General features: G+C 36.4%; 1 long non-coding RNA gene across 1 annotated transcript in view; it reads right to left on the reverse strand.

The window, feature by feature from the left end:
• LOC311595174 overlaps window positions 1–21,788 on the reverse strand; it is a 55,674-nt gene that overhangs the window by 26,815 nt on the left and 7,071 nt on the right. The gene's annotated exons all lie outside the window — the stretch shown is intronic.

A 21,788-nucleotide genomic window follows, 5' to 3' on the forward strand; every position in this document is an offset into this window, starting at 1 on the left:
AAAAATCACAAGTCAGCATTCTTAAATTAAATGCCATGTAGCATCACTTTCCGTCAACTAACATTTTAAGAAAGAGCATCATTAAGTATCACTTAGGATGTCATACAGACACAATAAATTTTCTTTTGGGCTAATAGTTTGGTGAGGGCCAACTTAGGGAAAGTCAACTTAGATTTAGATATAGTAAAATTCTTACATTTCAAGAAGGTAAAAAAGACACGGTTTTTGTCATAAAAATAAAATTGAAGGAAGGTGACAAATAATAAGAATATGTCTATAAAACAAAGATCTGTGTATTTTAAAATGTGGTTTAAAAATTCAATTCAAGAAAAGTAACAATCTCCTTTATTCCTCATATTCCTCAGTCTCTGCTTGAGAAAGTCTGTTTACTTTTTTTTTTTTTTTTTTTTTTTTTAGCAATTATGTGACTATGTTTTGAAGGGAATGTGTGTTTGCTTCAGGTATTTGGATGTTCTTATGCATTAGCTCAACTTCCAGGCAAGTGTAACAGCTGAGGATGGGTTAACTCACAACATGCCTGAGAATTCTTACATGGATAAAATTCTCAGTGGAAACTGCCAAACAATACATTACTATATTAACAATTCGAAAAGATAAATAGTCTGGAGATAGAGGATATGTGAAAACTCATGGAAATGTAAATTGTGATAACATCAAGAATAAAATTTATTCCATTCAGGTGTGGATGGGTCTGTGAACCAAGTCTCTTGGCTCTTTGAAATGACTCTAAAACATCATTTGTTTTTATCACCCTCTATTTGGGCTTGGTCTGCTAGCAATGAAGGAAGGCAAATTGGATTTTGAAGCTTTAAGCACCAGGTCAGCAAATCCCTTATTTGTTCTTTGCTGTTTTAAATAAATAAATGTGTGATTTTATTAAGCAGACATTAAAGGCAGAGGCAGTAAAAAGCCTCTATGAGACAAGAACAGTTCAGACTTAATCAAAATAGAATGTCCTGCTCTTTGTAGTAAAGCATCAGATTTTTTGTGGTTACCCAGAAAAAAAAAATGCAGTGTTCTGGAACGTACACCCTCTTTGAACACTATATAAAGCAGTGTGACTTCTGTGCATGGTCTATTATTTGATATCATACAAACACAATCCTTTGGGCTTCCTGGAGTCAATGTGGTATTGTTCTGTCAGGAGCATATGGGACTACAACATCTCATGAATCTGTGTGTAACCCTGCCTTTGCCTTTTTCTTTGGGCTGAGAGGAGGAATAAATCCATAAGATAAAGCCACCCTCCAGGCTAACCACAGACACAGGGAGCTGAATTAATGTTCATTAATTCAACATTTCTTGATAGCCTTATGATTTCATTTCTGAATAACAAAAAAGAATAAGTTAATCTACAAAACTGTTTCCCTTCTGCCACTAACTTTATTTTGCTAATGTGGAGCTTTGGCTGCAAACTCTTCTGGTATCAGAATATTTTCATTTGCTAAGATGTGGTATTGTTTCATTCAACTTGAGACAAAATAAGGAATTTCTTTAAGTAGATGAATAGATGACATTTCAGATGTTGCAGCTATGTGGTTCTTATTACTACTTAACTCTGCCATCATAGCAGCAAGTGGCATCCCAGCCTGTCACTCTGTGACTTGAGGTATGCCATTTTACACTTCTAAGTCATATTTCACCCATGAAATGGAATAGCAAGGTCTTTTTGTAGGCCTTTGCAAACGCTAATAAAGAATTCTTTGTATGTGTTAGAACCAGTTCACAGAGTACCACATCCTCACAACAGACACCTGGACAGTGAGGTTAGCTGGGGGTTACACAGATAGAAGCACAGGACAGGACTCCTGAGCCATTATTTCTGTGATCTTTGTTCCTTCTAATCTGTGTAGTATGTGCCTCTGACTGGACTCCTTGTTAAAAGTTAAGAGGTCATAAAAAAATAACACGGACATTTTGCAGGCTGTGGTATAACATAACACATGCAGAGAGGATAGCCAAGACTCACAAATGGCAGCCTACTAAATCATCCTGATGAGAGGAAAAGGGGGAAAGAAAACAACCTGATAACAGGTCTGAAAAGAAAACTGATGAAGTAGCTAATTCTTATCAAAGGGAAGCTTCTGATGGGCAAAAGAATAGGGCCTGAGACCTGCAGCCTGGATAAGCACAGGAAGTCTCCGTAGAGAAATTCCGCATGTTACATTTTCAATTCCAGATGACATACCAAGTTGGTAGCAGTCTCATAACTGTCAGCAGCATCTGTTCAGTCTGCCTAAGAACTAAGGCTATGAAATTTCTCTATTAAGCTTCCTTTTTCATGTGTGCACAAAAATAAACTTAGATATATATTGAAAATGATATCAAGAGATGAGTGAAGTCCTTGGGGATTCAATAGTTTTAGATAACCCCAAGGAAGACATTTGCCCAAATTCTTCTCTTCACTTTTCTTTTCTTTTGCTTATAAAACTTTTGGAAGTTGAACACTCCTGCCTAAAAGCCTCCTATGAGGCTTAGGGAAACTCACGATGATTACTTGAGCTCAGTGTGCTAGGCTATACTGTGCCAATAAACTTGACCTGGAATCTACATAAAATAATGAAGCCTCAGTTTTTAAAATTCTTTTTATGTAGTTTCATCTTCTTTCATTTCTTTGAAGCTGAGTTCTACCAGTGCTTCAGTGACCATACTGTGTTTATAAAAAGTCTTAGATGCTTTAATTTTAAAGTGATTTTGTGTGTGTGTGTGTGTGTGTGTGTGTGTGTGTGTGTGTGTGTGTGTGTAAAGGATATATATGTATATATACATATATATATGATTCTATATATTACTTATATATATTATATAAGTGATAGACATTAAACAGGCATATTTCCCTTGATCCTGAGCTAATCATATGAACTTCATTCATTGCAAACCATGCCTTGCAACAGACAAGATAAGAGAAAGAGATGAAGATCTTGACATCTATAAATGTTCCTTCTCAAGATGTGTCTGTTGGTGATCAGTACAATGGAAACATCTGCACCTGAAGATCTATCTTCCTTGCTTTCTCTCTAAATCTCACTGCTGAACCACATTGTGTGAAGGGATGCATTGCATAGACATAAATGGCTTTAGGCTTTGCTGAATTTGCTTTAATAAACCTCCTTTATCTTTCAGACCTGAGGCACGACATGACTGTTATGTTCTATGAAGCTGAAGTAAGATCAAGAATATTTGTGGGAGATAGGTTTTGTCTTTACGTTAGTGTAGAAATGGTGCTTCTCTCTAGTAGAGAAAATTTCTGGACGTTCGATACTGAGCACCTTTTATTTTTTCTTTCTTTGGAAAAGCAGTAAAATATGCCAGCCTGAATTGGCAGTGTTCTCTATCAAGGAAAGAGGAGAATTTATTCTTCACTCTTTGGAAAAATCTCATCCTCTTACCTGGCAGGGGGGGAGGTGTAAAAGAAAAATGAAATAAAATAAAAATCCTAGTCTCTTTTAGGCCAGAAACCCAGAAGATACATCAGTTAGGAAAAGAAAGCCATGGTTAGAGTTGAGGGTGGAGAGGATTTGGACAAATTACTCCCCACATCCTATTACAGATAAAGGTTTATGTACTCTAAAGTATATATATATATATATATATATATATATATATGTAATGAGCCAATTCAAAATGGGCAAAATAGATGTACAGGGTAATTTTGAATATAAGATCATTGACTACAAATAAAAACATAAAGACTTCTTCTGCTTCTACAAATGATCTGAGGAGTTCCAGCAGGTCAGTGTAACCACTGAGAAACAGCTATCTTTACCAGCAGATACCTGTTGGTGGAGGAATGTGTGTAAGAAAGGGCTTGCAATAGTTTGAATGTTCATGTTCTCAAAGGTCCATAATTTAAATGCTTGATAACTAAGGTGACACAGGAGGAAGGGGTGAAATCCATGCATAGCATGGTGTCAGAGGGGATCCTTAGGTCTCTGAGAAAATGCTCCTGCAAGGGAGACTTAGTGTGCTGATCCATCAAGTCCATCACTTTCTGTTGCTTCCTGGGACATAATGTAAGCAGCTCTATCATGTGTTGCCTTTCATTTCCATGAAGCCTCCTACTAGAGACCAAAAGAAAGGGGGTTGATGGATCATGGGTTGGAACCTCCAAAAGAATGAGCTAAATCATCTTATTCTCTCTTTAAGCTAATTACCTCATTGTGTTATAGTGAATAAAATAAGGTAGCATAAGCACTTACCCGATTTATATCTTTTCCTAAGAAATTATAGAGGATGCTTAAATCCCTGACACCAATGGGATTTTGGGGTTAGTTTCATATGTAATATATTGATGTGAGATTTTACATGTGTGCCTGAGTGCATATGAATACATGAGCAGATGCATGCTGTGTGTGCATCTGTATGGTTATGTGTGGTCTTAAGTGCTCTGTAGGTTTGTGATTGTTCTAGATTATGAGAATCTGAACATCAGAAAGAGAAGCTGGAGGGGATGAAGAAATAAGAGCTGCTCTCTTCCTGCTTCCGTTCTCACCATTGGGCAACGTCATCCTATTAGAATGCTTTTTCCAATCAAAGAAGCCAATGCTTCTTTTAATGACATTCTAAAACTGAGTATTGATTAGTATCAAGGTTTGAGATTAGATGTGAAACTCTGTGTTTTTCTATGAAAACTTCAAGCAGAGGCAACGCTTTCGAGTCCCAATGTGCAATGCAATGAGACTTCTGAGATTTCCCTAGAAGCCTACACTGGACAAACTCTAATTCCCTTTTACATTCAGCCAGATACTTCATCTTCTACCCTGGCAGAATAGAATAGTGAGACCATGATGCCTCCTAGGGCTGGGTATCCAGAACACTCTGGTACTCTTCCTTATCAGTTTCAAAGTTTGAGCATGCATAGGAGCTTAAGCTGGAAGAAATTGCGACCCACTTCCAGGCCTCACTTAGAGATGCCCAGGCTCATTCAGATGCAGTACACCTTGCCTTTTTGCCAATGGTTTTCTTCCATGCTTGATCAATAAGTCACAGGCCCATTTGGCCATTCCCCAGCCCTGTGAGAAGCTGGGCTTAAAGTCAAAAGGAAAGATGCCAAACCACTCTTCCTTGGCCTCCTGTTCCTCGGCCACATACTCCCACCACTCGGCTCTGCTCTTTCCTATACCCAGGCTGTTCATTTCATTAATAGGAGGAAATAAAGGAAGGTATAAAAAAGATAAATGGTTGGAAAAAGAAATAAAAAAGCAAAAGTCACAGAGAGAGAGGAGCATGACAAAGAGGGAAGCAGATATTGAACTGTTTGGGTAAACAGGCAGCAAGACGAAAAGAATTGTCTCTCTCTCTTTTTTTTTTTTTCTGCAAACAGGTTCACACATTCATTCTTCGTACAAACTGGAACCAAAACCCATAGCCTTTGCTCCTTTTCCATCCTTGTCTCAAAATTTTTAGCTCTTGTAACTGGGCATCTAAGCTGTTCCCTAATCTAAAAGGTTTAACCTTTAGATCCACAGATCCACGGATTCGGAAACTTGGAGACAATGATTAGACAATTGATTCCTTACTTAATAGAGTGAGAACTACAAGGTGTCATTGTTCCTTCTCACCCTGGATCAGCCCCAGAGGTTTTACAAGTAATCTCTCATTACTAAATTTTAAAGTTGGCATAGAAACCAATGGGTCATTTTTGTCATTTGTACATACAGACAGACAGATGTCAATATATGACTATATTTTGTTTGCATACATAGTATATGTGAATACATGTTTGTGTATGTGTCTTTGTGTGTATGCATACATGCACATTTCTATAAACATGTAGAGTTTAGAGAACAACAGTATTTTCAACATGCTTCTGCCCCACATTTCACTTTTCCTAGAACTGGGGTTACAGACACTCATTTCCATGGGCATTTTACATAGGCAAATGGCATTCACAACAAGCATTTTACTATGAGCGATCTCTCCAGACAACCACTCTTTCACCCATCTCTCTCCTATTATCCTTTCCTGCTTAATCACAGTCCCCATTTTTCTGATCCATATCCCTGCTTCTATTGTCACCACCTCCCTTTAAATAATATTACTAGCATTTTATATTTAAAAACAGACCTACCTTGAATAACTTACCTGAGATCATACAACGAAGAAACCAAGCCTCAGTTCAAGCACCATATAAGCAGAGACTGGAAGCTCCCCCCCAACACTTCTTTTAAATTCCCTTATTTGAAGAAATGAAGGGCTTAGAAAATCCTCAGCCATGGTTTGTCAAATATATTCTTTTCCCCTCAGTGGTGATGTGAGAAGTGTGACCTTCCTTCCTACAAAGCAGAGATGCTCAGGAGTAAAGTGGAACAGAACTTTAGACCTGTAAAATAATGCAATTAACTTTTCTTCATTCTACAAATGAAAGCTTCATGTTCCTCAGTCCCGAACAAACTTGCAATATTATTCTACTGGGCATGAGTAAAAACAGAGCTTTTCAGTCAAGAAAGAATGTTAGCTCTAGAAGACATATGACAATCTATGTAGCTTAAGTCCCACATTTCTAACCACCTGTTTTAAGAGATGTGGACACAAGCAGTCTAATTAAGTGCTCTATATTTAAGTTGTACTATATACCCTACTTCTAAATGTGGATGGAGTTAATGGTACCTGTATGACATTTTAGAGGTTCTGTCATATGATATATGGTGTGGATCTAGAGAGAGACACAGTGCATATACTGTCTGAATATAGCAAACACTCAATAAAGATATATTTACTGAATGAATAAAGAATAACAGAGTTTCTAAAGCAGAAATAGAAATAACTACAGCTTTTATGAAGCTCTATATATACTATCTCAAAATATTACCCAATGACAAGAGACCCTGGTGGAACAAATCCAGCTTCAGAATTAATTGACAACTTCTATGTGAGCTACAGCTTGATCAACTTCCATTGGCATAGAAAACTCAAATAGAAGACAGTCTTCAGTTATCCTAGTAGCCTTTAGACAAACCTCTAGGGTCTAATGAACAGGACTTCTTCAGTGGTATAAGCAGTGTGTACTGTTCTGCTTTATTCTCATACATTCTAATGAACTGGTACTGTCAGACATTGGTGCGCATAAAGTTCCCAAATGAAGATCTTTAAGAAGTGCTATGGCACAGAACAGAGGACTAGTGAATTGGGGGCTCGGCATCTAGACAAGAGCAACTGTTGATCTAGGTATCCCTTCGGCTAATACCAGTAATTCCAGAACTGTGGAGATGGAGGCAAAATCACAACTTCAAAGTCAGCCTGGCTATATAGTGGAGATCTATTGCAATAAAAAAGAATGGAAGAAAGAAAGAAAGAAAGAAAGAAAGAAAGAAAGAAAGAAAGAAATTGGATAACTCTTATTTGAATAATATAATTGTTTCTCTATTACATATTAGTTATCAAGTGATAAACACTATGATAGTATTTAATATCTCTCATTTATTTCAGAATTCATCTGTGAATAGACTAAAGGTAATAAAAGTGACTAGAATAACAAGTCATCAGAAGTAAGTGAAATGTGTCACTATTTCATGTGAATTTTGGTCTAAGCTTTAAGAAGACATGCATGTATTCCAGACCTCAAATAAACAACTCTTTTCCTGGCCTCAAGTGCCCAGTGTCATGATCACCTCATTTCCCCTCCTTATTTTACTTTTATAAAATAAAAGTCTTCTCTGGATGACCATTAACCTATTCAATCCCCAGACACTATCAGTTGGCTTTTGAATTAAGACTGTAACTCAGCTTTAAAAGGCAATTTCAGGCTACATCGAAGACAAATTGCTTGAGAAAAGAGGTTTGGTCCCCTGTATGCATACATTCACTGCTCCCATGGCCATGGAATGGCATCTCATTCAAAATGCAATTTAGGGAATTATGGTGTATCTTAGTGGGAGAAGCATTGGTGAAACGACATTTGTCTATTTTAAACAAGTTGCAAGAAATAAGCCTGTAAATAAGAAGAGTGTGCTCACAGGTCTCTGCTGGCAAAATTTCTATGGAAAAAAAAAAGGTTAAAAGGTATAAGAATTATGGCATATGCTGTAGCCATTTCTTTTCTGTTGTTGTGACAAATGCCTTCAGCCATAGTCATTTGGGAAGGTAAAGGTTTATTTCAGCTTACATATGACATTCCAACAAGTAGGGAAAGCCAAGGCGTAAACTCAAGCCAGGGACTTGAAGTAGAATCCATGGAGAAACAGTGCTCTCTGGCTGTTTTTCTGGACTCACTTTCAGCTACCTTTCTTGTAATGCTCAGGAGCACCTGCCTAAGAATGGTCATAGTGATCTTGCCATCCCATACCAGTTAGCCATCAAGTAAATCCCTGAAAGACATGCACACAGGCCAATCAGATGGAGATAATTCTTCAACTGGGGTTCCCTATTCACAGGCATGTCAATTGACAACCAAGACTAACCATCACAGCATGCTACAGGCTCTATCTGATACTGGGGTGCGCCGTCCCAGAAACTCATAGAAAGAAAAGAAAAGGTATGTCTCAAAAGAGAAGATATAGAAATTGCCTTCCCTTTTATTCTTTTACTTGGCATGACTCTAAATGGCACAGCCATGCTCAGAAATGCTGTACCATCACATACCAAAACGTGCCTTATGTTCCAATTCTCCATTCTCTGTGCTCAGAGAACGCTCAGAATTCAGAGCATGTAAAACAATTCCCTCCAGTTGCCACTCCCTTTTATTCTGAAGCTGCTCATAAAACTCAGCCATGACATTTGATTCCACTCAGGAGAGTCAATTAACGATATATTAACAGCATTCTTTTTCTTTATCCTTCACATTATAAAAAGCCAATCCACCTGCACTGTAAAATAATAGGTGGACCATCTCTCTTCTGTCAGGAACAAGGAAGGCATGATGCATGATAGAAACATAGGATTCTGACCCAAAAAATGGGAGGAAATATTAGAACTCTGTCTCTGTCATAGTTTTCCATTCATTGTGCCATGAAGAATACATTGAAGGGCTTCACCCAGGAATTTAAGAATGGAGAAAGTGAAGTTTGAATCAGCTAACTAGCTTTTCCAATAATATATAGCTTCCAAGTGGTGAAATTATGTTGAGATTTCTAAACTACATTACAATTTACAAGTAGTGTCTTGGGATAAAATAAGATTCATTTTGCCAAAATGAAGCTTAGAAAGTAGAATGAGCATTACTTGTGTATACTATCACATCATCTGTAAATAGTGGTCCTTTGACTTCTTCCTTTCTAATTTGTATCCCCCTTATCTCCTTTAGTTGTCTTAATGCTCTAGTTAGATATGGAGAGAGTAGGGTGCCCTTAGTCCTAATGAGTCTTTATGTGCTGGGATAGGTTGGTAGAAAGGGCTCCCCTCTTTTTAGGAGAAGGAGAGGGGAGAAAGAGGAAAGAATGTGGGAGCCTGAGACTGGGAGGAGAGGGAGCAGAGTCTGAGATGAAGAAGTAAAGTGAATAAATAAATTTAAAGAAAAATTTAAAAATTAAAAAAAGTAGAATGATATCATTAGGCACTGTCTCTTGATAAATCATTGTTTTATAAGGAAATTGGACAAGAAAAAATTTTTCACTGTGTCTCAAACTTCATGTTACATGATTCTAGCTGGAGTGACTGAACTCAATTCTATATAGGCACAGATATGTACACACAAGCATAGATATACACCTATCAACAAACCCCAGGTGGGTAACAAGCCTAACTAGTAGGTAAAGAATTTCCTTTAATAACATTTTGCCAATTTTATCTTGTCATCAATAACTTAACATCTCAGGAACATCATATCTCAGTCCTTTTGATGCGTAGATACAAACGTTTGTCTTCCAAGACCATTGGAGAACAAACTCTTTAAGTTTTGCAAAGTTTGACTTTACAAAAGACTCTCATCTTAGACCTTGATATATTTATTGCCTCTATGAGCCTCTTCCTTCCTTTCTTGTTTCTGCAGTTTTTCCTTTCTCCAGCAATGTTTGCTATGGGTTAGACATGTGATCATAAATGGACAACATTCTGGAATGAAATACTAGACAATTCCTGTTAGCAGAACTGTGGCACTAGTGGGAATGTCGATACTAATCAGGATCTTACTAAATCAGTTTTGAGTTTACAAGTACAGAGCATGGACTGAAGAAAGGGCTTTCAAATAAAGAAAAGCATCTTGAGTAAGCAGTACAATTATTTAACAGATAAATGGGAATTAACTTTCGAAGACAATTGGGTTTGCAGCTCAGGACAGCATCCAGAATATAACACAATGAAGATGAAGAGAAAATATTAAGAGACAAAGCATTGTAAGGAGTATCTGCAGGGTTGAGTAGAATATGGAAGAACACATAAATTGTAAGGTCAATATCATAAAAGCCAAAGGAGGAGATGATATGAACACACTTGTTTTTCAAACTTAGTCTTAATTTTTAAGTTTGTTCACTTTACATCCTGATTGCAGGCCCCTCCCTCATCTCTTCCTGGTACCACCCTCTCTTCTTCTTTCCCCTCTACTAGTCCTGAGAAAGGGGAAGCCCTCCTCCTCTATCATCCAACCTCAGCCCATCAAATATCATCTGCACTGCCTGTATCCTCTTCCTCTGTGGCTTGGCAAGGCCACTTTGCAAGGGGAGGTGTGCAATGAGTGTTGGGGACAATAGGCCATATGGCCAATGTTCAGCCATCTTGTCAGAGCCTACACCTTTAGGTTTCTATTTCTCCAGCAGTCTCATTTACCAGAAACCAGCTGACCCTGTTGTGGTTCTGCAGTTAGACGAAAGATAATATTAAGATGGAGCCACCCTGTTGTGGTTTATCTAGTTTGGTTTATCAGTTAGACTAGATAAAGATAGAGCAAAATATTGGGTGTGGCAGAACGTTATGACCTGCTTGGAATTCCCCGTGTCTTGAGACAGCCTGCAGCTCGGTTGCCATAGCAATAAGCTTCCCTGTATCCTGCCTTATAAAAACTGCTTCCTGAAAAATAAAGTTTGAGAGCTTGGTCAATATTCAGACTTGTTCTCCTTCTTTGTGTCTTGCGTTTTGTCCCTCATTCAGGTGATTCTCCTCTCGAGTTTTACTCGAACCCCTGCTGGTCAGGGCAAATGAGTGGACACCAGAGTCTATGTCATAGATAGCCCCTTCTCCCCTTATTAGAGGACCCACAAAGAGACTGTGCTGCCTGTCTACTACATCTGCCTGCAGGATTGGTTGTTTCCATTGGTCTCTGTGTGGAGCTCATGACCACGCCAGGTTTCCTATTCCCCAACTCTTCTTTAAGACTCCTTGCACTCCATGCCAAAGTTTGGCTGTGAGTCTCAGCATCTGCTTTGGTCCCCTGCTGGGTGGAGCCTTACCAAGAAATCTATGGTAGGTTCCCATCCTGTTCCATCTCTTCAACTGCTTCTGGGTGTCTATTCTATTGGTCCCTATATATGAGAATTAAGCATTCTCTCTAGAGGCCTTTTTATTTAGCATCTTTATGTCTGAGTATTGTAGTGTGGTTATCCTATATTATGTGGCTATTACCCGCTTATAAGTGAGTATATATCATGCGTGTCTCACTGAGTCTACCTTACTTCACTCAGGAGGATCATTTCTAGTTCCATTCATTTGCCTGCAAATTTCAAGATTTCCTCATTTGTCATAGCTGAGTTGCATTCCATTGCATAAATCTTCCACTTTCTCAGAAAATTGGGACTAGTTCTACCTTAAGACTCAGCTATACCACTCCTGGACAAATACCCAAAAGATGTTCTACCATACAAAAAAGACATCTGCTCAACTATGTTCATAGCAGCTTTATGTGTAATAGCCACAATCTGGAAACAACCTAGATGTCCCTCAAGCGAGAAATAGATAGGCAATACTGTGGTACATTTCAACAATGAAATACTACTAGGTATTAAAATTAAACTCAATCTTTATGATTTGCTTCTTGTGGTGATATGTGGGATAAGGGTACTCTTTATAGCTTGCTCTTTCTTTTTTTAATAATATTTTTCTATTTTTAACATATACATTTATATTATTAAAAATATATAAAATAAATTACCTACAGCAGAAAGAACCATGAAACAATCAGCTATTATTTTATTGTTCCATTCATAGTATTTTGGCTATTTGTATTTGGCAACATTGAAGAAAATATTTTCCTACCTTGGTGAGTCTAAAATTCTGAATGTAAATCAATATCTTTCTCATCTCAACTCTGTCAACTTAAAACATCTATCTAGACTTAAAACATCTTAACCCCTAAACAACTAAGTGTAATTGTGAAACTGTGTATTTGGTCTTCTACCCCATAAAAGAAATTGAGAAGGAATAAAATTAATTATCTGAGTAAACAGGAAGTGAAGATTAGTAGCTTCCAAATTGAAAAAAATGAGAAAAACAGTTTGCTGCCTGAAAAGTCACCCAAATCTCTATAATGTTGGAGCATCTTCTTCAGCCTTCTGGACCAGTATATCTGACATACATATTTGTGAGGCAGGAACTATTGAGGATTTGCTTACCCTGCTTTTTCTTTCTTTCTTTCTTTTGAAAAAAAATTATGTTTCTTTTTAACATATATTTATACTATTACACATGAATAAAATAAAATACATACAGCAGGAAGAACCATAGACAATCAGTGATGTGTCCCAGCCCACGAGACAAATCGAATCAGGGTTCACCTGAGAGAGGGAGTGGGGATTGAAAGTAGGGTACAGAGACATGAGAAATAATGAATCAAGTCTAGAAACTTCTGATCAATACTCACTTTAATGTCGACTAGTAAGATATATATATCAAGGTCAATAGGATCTATTCTAATCTCACTCACCCTAGCCACCAGGCAAGAATACAATAGCCTAAATCACTCCCTGTAGAACTTCCTAGTTCTCTGGGTAACTCCCTGTAAGAACTTCCTATTTCTCTGAGTAGGCTGTGTAAGAACTTCCTTGATCTTCTGGGTAGTTCCAAGTTGGGACTTTCCTACTTCTTTCAAAGGTAAATAGTCCAAGGATAGCCTAGAACACAAGACCTCATGAGACAAAGGTCAGCAACTTGAAGGTCACAGCATGCAGCCTAAGCACAGGATTTCTCACATGGCAGAATTTGGCATGGCTCCCCACAAATCAGGAATTATATAAATGTTATATTCATAGTGATTTGGCTATTTATATTTGGCAAACATGAAGTAAATATCATTCTTATCCTGTTGGGTCTAAATTTCTGAATGGAGATTACTATCTATCATATGTCATCTCTATTAACTTAAAACATCTATCTTGATCTAAAAAAATTGTAACTCCTAACCTAGTAAGATTAACTGAAAGACTAAACTATCTGGTCTTCAAACCCATCAGAGTCTTGAAAAAGCAGCTTCCAAAAAGAAAAAAATGACTGAGACAGTTTACTGCCTGAACAGTCAACCATCAAAAGATAGTCTACTTTTATCACAAGAATATATACTGTAGGCCTAATAGATAGATATGATTCTATAGATATATGAGGTAAAATAGTTAAATAAGGTCTTCAAAAACCTCAGTTTCTATTATTCTAAAGATTCTTTGACAAAAAGACAAGTTAACTCCTAGCAACATCCAGCCTGCCTGAAAGATGATGAGCATCAAAAAAATTCCCTATGGAATTGGCTTCAAAAATGGCAAACAAGCCACTGGCAAAATGTCCTCATTTCTACCACAAACAGAATTCTGCCTAAAAATGGGCAAGTTTAGATGCAGACAGAATTGATGGCCAAACTCTGCCAAGACAGGAAAGCAAGTCCACAAACATGTATGTCAGATAAATTGGGACAGAAGGCTGAAGATGATGCTCCAATGTTATAAAGAATGTTGGGTGACCCTGTTCTTTCTTAATGAATTTCTTTCATTCCATTTTCTGTACACCCATTATTACAGCTGTCTTTTTATCTCTTGGCCCCCATACAGAACACTTTTATGCCTCTTTAATCCTCAAAATATTACTAATACAAAGCAAAATGTATGCAACTACCTACTATGTAGAACTTACAGAAAGGAGTTTAAGTCAAGAACAGAAGAGACAAATCTTTAGCTTGAGCACAAGACTTCACTCTCTTGGGTATTCCACAGATAATCCCCAGGATGAGCGCATGGAATTCCTTTTATCATGTTTTAACTTCCCTTTATCTTGACTTTGTTACAACTCTTTATTATTTTATCAATCTTTCTCATCTTTCCTCTACAAACCATCAGTCCCCCAAACTTGAATTCACCCGCTTTCTGGTAGTGATTGACAGGGTTTAACTCTTAAGTACTGTTCATATTTCCAAATCTGAGTCCTTCTTCCAGATACCAATCCAGAGTGACGAGGATCAGGCATGGAAAACTGCTTTTCATAGCCTAACACAGAAAGATATTTTTTTCTAAGTAAGGGGGCAACCCCTTAGAATAAATCATTTGAGATGTAGCCAGGCAGCTTATAGTATACCCCTTCATGAGATAGCAAAAATTTTATTTCCTCTGCATGTGCCAAATCATTTTTCTTTTGTTTCACTCATCTGCTGCTCCACACCAAATTTTAAGATGTTTGAAAGATTTGAACAAAATACTAATGGAAGGAGTTGGAAGTCAGAAGACAAGGAAACAAATGATTTTCATCAAATAGGAGAGCATATTACAAACATATCCTTGAAGTTAAACTTGTAAAATTCTTCTGTATATGCATCTATATGATGAAAGAAATATTTGCATGGAGAAAGCATTGAGAAGTAGCAGCAGCAGCACGACAATAATGCACATGAGTGGAAGGCAGAAAATAAGGACACAAACATAGGCAAGCCAAGATAAACAGACCAATTTGCCAAAATATGTAATTTCACTTATAAAGTAACTTTATCTGTTTGTTTAGTTTTTTGAAAAGCATGGGCTTAAGCTATTTCAGAACAGTGTTGTTGTTGTTGTTGTTGTTGTTGTTGTTGTTGTTGTTGTAATCAACTCTTGTTTTTTGAAAAGAACTAGGGAAAAAGCCATAATTCTTAAGACTTAGAGATTTCAGCAAAGGCTTTGCACACACAAACTGACACTCAAATTTAATGCTATTTCTTGAGTCCCCACAAGGTGTGGGGATCAGGATGATGTTTGTTTAAAGAAGCTCCAAGTGAATTCATTAAAGTAGAAATGCTTCTCTCCCCCAGGAATAGCCTCTGGGTGAGCAATAGCTTTTTCAGCTTCAGAATTATCATGCCTATTACCTGGCCTGGAGTCCACACAGAACTGGACCCCAGTCACTGAGCAGCCATCATTGAAGTTTATTAAAATTATACCTCATATTTTTTTCTGAAAATTCATCTCCAAGTCTCAAATTCTTCTGAAACGAATTGAGAACATTTCAATTTCTCCCAGTTTTGCTGTGATAATTAAATAAAATAAAAGCCTTTCAGTACTCTACTTAAAGTTATTTATATGCAAAAAGTAACTGTTCTTATAGTACTTCTGGCTCGCTTTGTTCTAGACACAGATTCTTCCTATATAAATTGAACTATTTCAAGCCCAATGTCCTCATGTTCCGGCTTCCCTAAAGCTGGGATTATAGGTACAGGTAACCATGTCTGATTTGTTACATCATTGAATGAATAGATGAAGTCGTATTATTTAGGCACAGTATTTCCAAATATGACTGTCTTTTGGTAAGTGTCCCTAAAGCAGAACAATACCTTCAGCAGATGGCTCCCTTGAAACTTTCAGAGCTCTTTGAATGGTCACATCAAGTTTTACCATCCAAGATGGCACTTCTCAGTTTTACTGACTCTCAAGTAGAAGTATAGTATTCTTTTATAAAAATAGTAACAGACAAAATGCTTAATATATGTGTTATTATGATATTGTATAAATAGAAATTATCTAGAGTATAGAAGATATGTGCTTGATTGTTTGCTATGTTATTTATTAATAATAATCTTTAAATCCAATTATATAGTTCGTTTTTACATATTTAATTGGAAATAACAATATTTGCCATTCATATTTTTACAGTTTTTTATTTATATGTATGAACCCCTCTCTCTCTCTCTCTCTCTCTCTCTCTCTCTCTCTCTCTCTCTGTGTGTGTGTGTGTGTGTGTGTGTGTGCGTGTGTGTGTGTGTGCACGCATGCATGCACATGCACATATACGTGCCACATGAGTGCAGATTTCCATGAAAGCCAAACGAGGGAGTTAGATATGTTGGAGCTAGAGTTATAAATATGGGAGATGTCTGACAAGAGTTCTTGGAAGTAAAGCTTGGGTCTACTGGCAGATGAGCAAATACTTTTAACCATTGAACTATCTATTACTCTAGTCCCACTATTCATGATTTTGTCATTAAACTCATGTGGAGATGTCAATAAACTTTACAGCAAGGTATCTTTGTAGTAATTATACCTAGGTTAGTGGAATTAATGCCTTTATATAAATAACAAATACAACTTGGGAGTTGCTTCTGATGGAAATATTTGCAAAATAAAAATCCCTAATGAGTTGTGTTTGATTAAAAAATTATCTCTAAGAGCCATAACACTAGGGCAGCAGTAATTTTCAGGCTAATATAAAATGTCACACACTTTGCTTTCATTCTTCCTTCTCCCTCATGGTATGTTTGCTCCTTCTGATTGCTATTAGTTTCTATAGCAACTACATAAGCTCATTAAATCAGTAACTCAAGTTAACATCTAAGACTAACCACATAAGCTCCAGCTAGCTTGAGGGCATGCATCAACTTAAAGAAGCTTTGTGATAGCTATTTTCATTATTGCTCAAGGGATTTTTATTTTTGCTAATTTCAAATCCTTTGTTGTACTTAGAGACTGTCAGTAATCTGAACACTTGATCAGAAAATTCTGCTATACAGCATACTAAGTATATGATCAAAAACTGGGTGATAGTGAGACTAAACTCTCTTCCCTAGAAGCATCACTCATTTTAATTCACTGAATAGTTTACACATTCCATTTTGTCTTCCTTTAACATTAATTGAACACATAGTAAAATAAAACCGGGCCTTCACCCTATCAAAAGATAAATTAGTCTAAAAATGTGTAGAAAACCTTAATAACTCATTAGAATTTTACTATATTCTATATGAATCATTACGTTTCATCAAAAATTTGTAAGTGGCATGGGACTTAAAGGGAAAGTGCTTTCAGATTTTGAGTTCAAAGACAGAGAAATACGTTTCTAATTTGGGAGATCAAGAATGATTTAATGAAGGGTTGAAATGGCAATGGAGTCATCAAGAATGAGTAGATCTTACATTCAGAGAAGGGAGTAGGAGATGTCAACATGAAGTTAACAGTCTCTCCTTAGTGCATATAGAACAGGGGATGGTATATGTCCAGTCTGACCAGAGTCAGATGTGAAAAAAATCATTAGAAATAATTGTCCTAAAATAAATTTAGCCTGAAAGCAGAAGCCAATGAGTACTTGAGGAGCTCATGTGGACAGGAAGAGCCACAGAATGATTGTGATCAGGTTGTGGCTATACTTGGAAAAGTACTGATTGACAAAGAAAAGAAAAGTTGAAGTACAAGAGACTAGTGAAAAGTGTTGTGTAGTGGGGAGGAATCCTTGCAGTTTTGTGAGGAAGAAATCTAAGACATGTCTCAAAATGCAAAGACAGAGGAAGTATACAGAAATGTCATGAGACCCTTGTGAAGGCATGTGGCCCCTCTGCATCACTCAGCCCCACAGTTCATTCGTTAAAATGAAGTTATCTATTGTGAAATCATTCTGCTCTCTACTTGTCTGTCATCAAAACAGTTCTCTTAAAATAATTGTTTCTTCGTCATCTCTCACCCCAAAGAACAAGTGCATGAATCATCATCATTTCTATTTTATAGCAAGAAAGGAGGAGGTATGAGAAGTTCTGAGCATCATTTATCATTAAAAGTTCTGTGAAGGAGCTAAGGTAAGAGGCCAGGATGAGAAAAAGAATGTGTGAGAAAACAGGAAATTCATATAATGTAGTTTATAATTATAGTAGGCAACTAATATAATTACACCTTGAGTCTATCAATAAATAAATGAGTGAGTGAGTGAATGAGTGAGTGAGTGAGTGAGTGAGTGAGTGAGTAAATTAATGAGATAAGGTCATGGGTTATTATGTTGGTAAAGAGTTAACTATTAAAACAAAATTCCAGTAATAATTGAAACAGCTCAATCATTTATAGTTAAAATTTATGATGGTAAACAATTTCCAACTCATTCAAGTAAAACAAAACTATTTATTAAAACTTATGTGTGTATTATTTTGAGAAATTCATTCAAAATATAATCCAACAAAACACATTAATATATTAGGTTTCATGAAAGCAAAGATACAAAGAAGGTCCTTGGTTTTGAAAATATTTTAGTATGGACATAAGCTACTAAGTAATCCTTATTAAGTGTGATTAGAATTAACAATGAACTTATGCATCCTGTACTTCAATTTCTAGAAAATATAGAAATGTAATTCTGTTTCTTTTCATTCTTTAATTTGTCACTTTCTTTGTCAACCAGAACAATGGGAATCATGCTATCAGAGTATTCCAAGAGGCTTCCGTAAAATTTAATATGAGTTAATAAATTTAGAAAACACAGTATGAGATGCATTGTTAGCAATATTCACTAGACATTTGTGCTTTAACATTTCAAATACATTATTTAACAAATTCCTTCAGGACCAAGGCTGCTTACAGGAAGCATTTTTAATGGGAGAAGGAGGCAAGAGAAGGCAAGGAAGGTGGCTACTTTCAAAATATGTTACATATGTATATGAAATTATCTTAAAGGCCAATAAAATTTTAAAAATCAAAATAATTATGTAAACCAGTTCATCAAAAGGTCGGAAACTTCTCTCCAATTATAGTAATGCAGACGTGATTTAATTAGAAAGATTTGTTACCAGACTTTAAATTGGTCCCCAAACTTACCAGAAAAATTTCACTGAGAGATCAGTGATCATTTTCTGAAAAATGTCAGTAAACATAAAAATAAAAAATCAACCTCTTAAATCCCATTTATACAACATAATGCATATGAGAAGGTATTCGAGTGACTTCAGCTCATTGCCTGAAGCCAGCTGACAATGCCCACTTTCTGATGATGTCCAAAAGGAAAGAAATGATGTGCTTTTCATTCTAACCACATATTATATTCTTGTTGCAGTTTAATACAGAAAAGACATCTCTGTAATTGTGTGTATAAGCTTATCATCAGGAAATGAAATGCTACATAAATAAGATGGCTTATCAACACAGTGAAACATATCGTTCAGCTTTGAAAAGGGCTAAGAAGAGACAAGTCCAGTACAAGTACAAATAAATATTGAGGGGAAGAACCAAATAGTTTGGAACCATAGAATTTCTGCCAAACTATTTCACTTTGCAGTCAAGTCTCAGATTTATAGTCTACTGTGTTGAGATGTAGCAGTGGGGCAAAGTGCTATCATGAGAGACAACTTGCTTTCCTACTGTGCACCTACCACAAACACATTAAGTCTGGAAATGCATGCAGCTACATTCCCAGACATGATGGGTCTTTAAAGTTAAAAGGTAGAAGAAATCTAGGCTAAACATCTTTTCTGTGTAGACACTTCACTGCCCTGTCATTTATGTTTCACATATAAATAAGTAGATAATGAAGAAAATGAAAATACCAAGCCCAGGAATGAAAGTGAAGAAAGCATAGCCCAACCTACAAGCACATGCTGCTCACAATTCCATAGCAAAGGCTAGTCACTCTTTCAAGGTTTTCTCTTCTTTTAACTAACATCAAGTAGCAATCACTAGCACTTAGTGTCTATTCAATAAATACAGAAAGGCATGAATTAATAATTTTTATCAAAATACAACAAATAATCAGGTATGGCTTAAAACCTACTGTTACTGGCATCAATACCAATGAACTTTTCAAATGTTTTCCAAACTTCAAATATCTTCATCTTCATGAATATACTATTTCAATAATAGGATATTGACTAGCTTGATTTAATTATTCCAGGAGGCTGAATAATTGACTCACTGGATGAGAGTACTTCCTGATCTAGCAGAGGACCAAGGTTCATTCTTAGCACCCACATGGCAAGAGCATAGCCATGCATATATCCAGTTCCAGGAAGTCTCGTACTCTCTTCTGAACCTTATGATACCAGACATATATGTTGTACACATATTTACATGCAGGGAAAAAATCACTCATACACATAAAAATATATAATGAATCAACAAAATTTTAATGAAAAATACTACTAAGAAAACAATACAGGAAAAGAAATATGGCTAACTCAGCAAATGTGTGTACAAAGTGCTTTTACACAAAAACAAGAACCTGAGTTTGGATTATTCTACAACTACATGAAATATTAGGCCATAAACTCATAATCTCAGTGCTAGAAAGGCTAAGACTATGGGAGCTCTTGAACTCACTGGCCAGCCAGCCTAGCTGAACCAGGGAGCTCAAGACTCAATAAGACTCTATGCTCAAAAATAGGATGCAGAATGACTGAAGAACACATCTGCAGTCAACCTCTGGCCTCCAGGTGCATGTACACCCATGTTCATTTGTACTTTTACATATGTGAACACATTTGCCCATGTGCCATACATGCAAAAATAATGAATATATGTATTATTTATGGTATAGAAAATATTTATGTAGCTAAAATTGTACTGAATACTATATAAATTTACTTATAATAATGACTGGCACTCAAGGGGTATAAGAGTTTTTAATATTTCATTTTTATTATCATAGTTACTTTTGAAATTGAAGTTAGTAAATCAAAAGTTAAAGAATTGGATGAAATTCCCTTCCTTTTCCTTTAGATATGTTAGCATAAAAAAACTAGGTATAAGTTCCAAATTCTAGTCTCTTCATTTAGGAAAAGAGATAGTGACATTCTCCGGTGAATGCAACAAAGTTTGATTAAGTATGTATTTTAGTTACATTGTGATGAAACAACATGACCAAAACAAAATTATGGAGGAAAAAGTTTATTGGGTTTACACTTCCACATTGTTGTCCATCTGCGAGGAAAGACAAACACAGCAGGAACCTGGAGGCAGAAGCTGATACAGAGGCCATGGAGACATGCTGCTTGCTGGCTTACTTCCCCTAGCTTTTTCAGCCTGTTTCCTTATACAACAACCAGCCTAGGTATGGCACCTCTTACAATCTGCTGGGCCCTTTCCCTTCAAAAATTAATTAGGAAAATGTCCTACAGGCTGACCCACAGACCTATCTTATGGTGGCATTCCCTCAATTGAAGTATCCTCCTCTCAGTTTATGTCAAGTTGACATACATCTATGTAACAGAGAGTGCTTGTGTCCATGACCCTAACTCTTGTAGGCAAAGGACCAAAAGTGTGTGCCTTTCCTTTATATTTGTATAACTAATAGTCTTCTTCCCTCACAAAAGTCTTGAAAACTACTTTTTATAATGTCCATTTTATTGAAGTGCCTGAAGATATAAGGGGAGAGAGAGTGACTTGAACATTTGCTCTAGGCTTTTAAGGTTTGGAACCAAAATAATGGTCCAGAAAATTGTCTGTAGTTTTCAGTTCTACTTAGACAAAGCTTCTGCCTATGGAATAGCATCTTTCTGGAAGAACACTTATGGATCTGTATGCACAGCACTTCATGAAATAGCAGTGATATTTTTGTAAGAGTTTCTAAAAGCAGGGTACCTTAAATGATCATTTAAAATGTTCATCTTGATATTTAGAGAAAAATGATATAGATGGATGATGTCTATGTCTCTCAAATTACTAATCTCTGTCTTTAGTTGTAGTTTTACATATGCATTAGTAGATCAAAGAAGT

Source organism: Acomys minous (assembly GCF_964271855.1).
Source record: "Acomys minous genome assembly, chromosome: 3".
Taxonomy (NCBI): Eukaryota; Metazoa; Chordata; class Mammalia; order Rodentia; family Muridae; genus Acomys; species Acomys minous.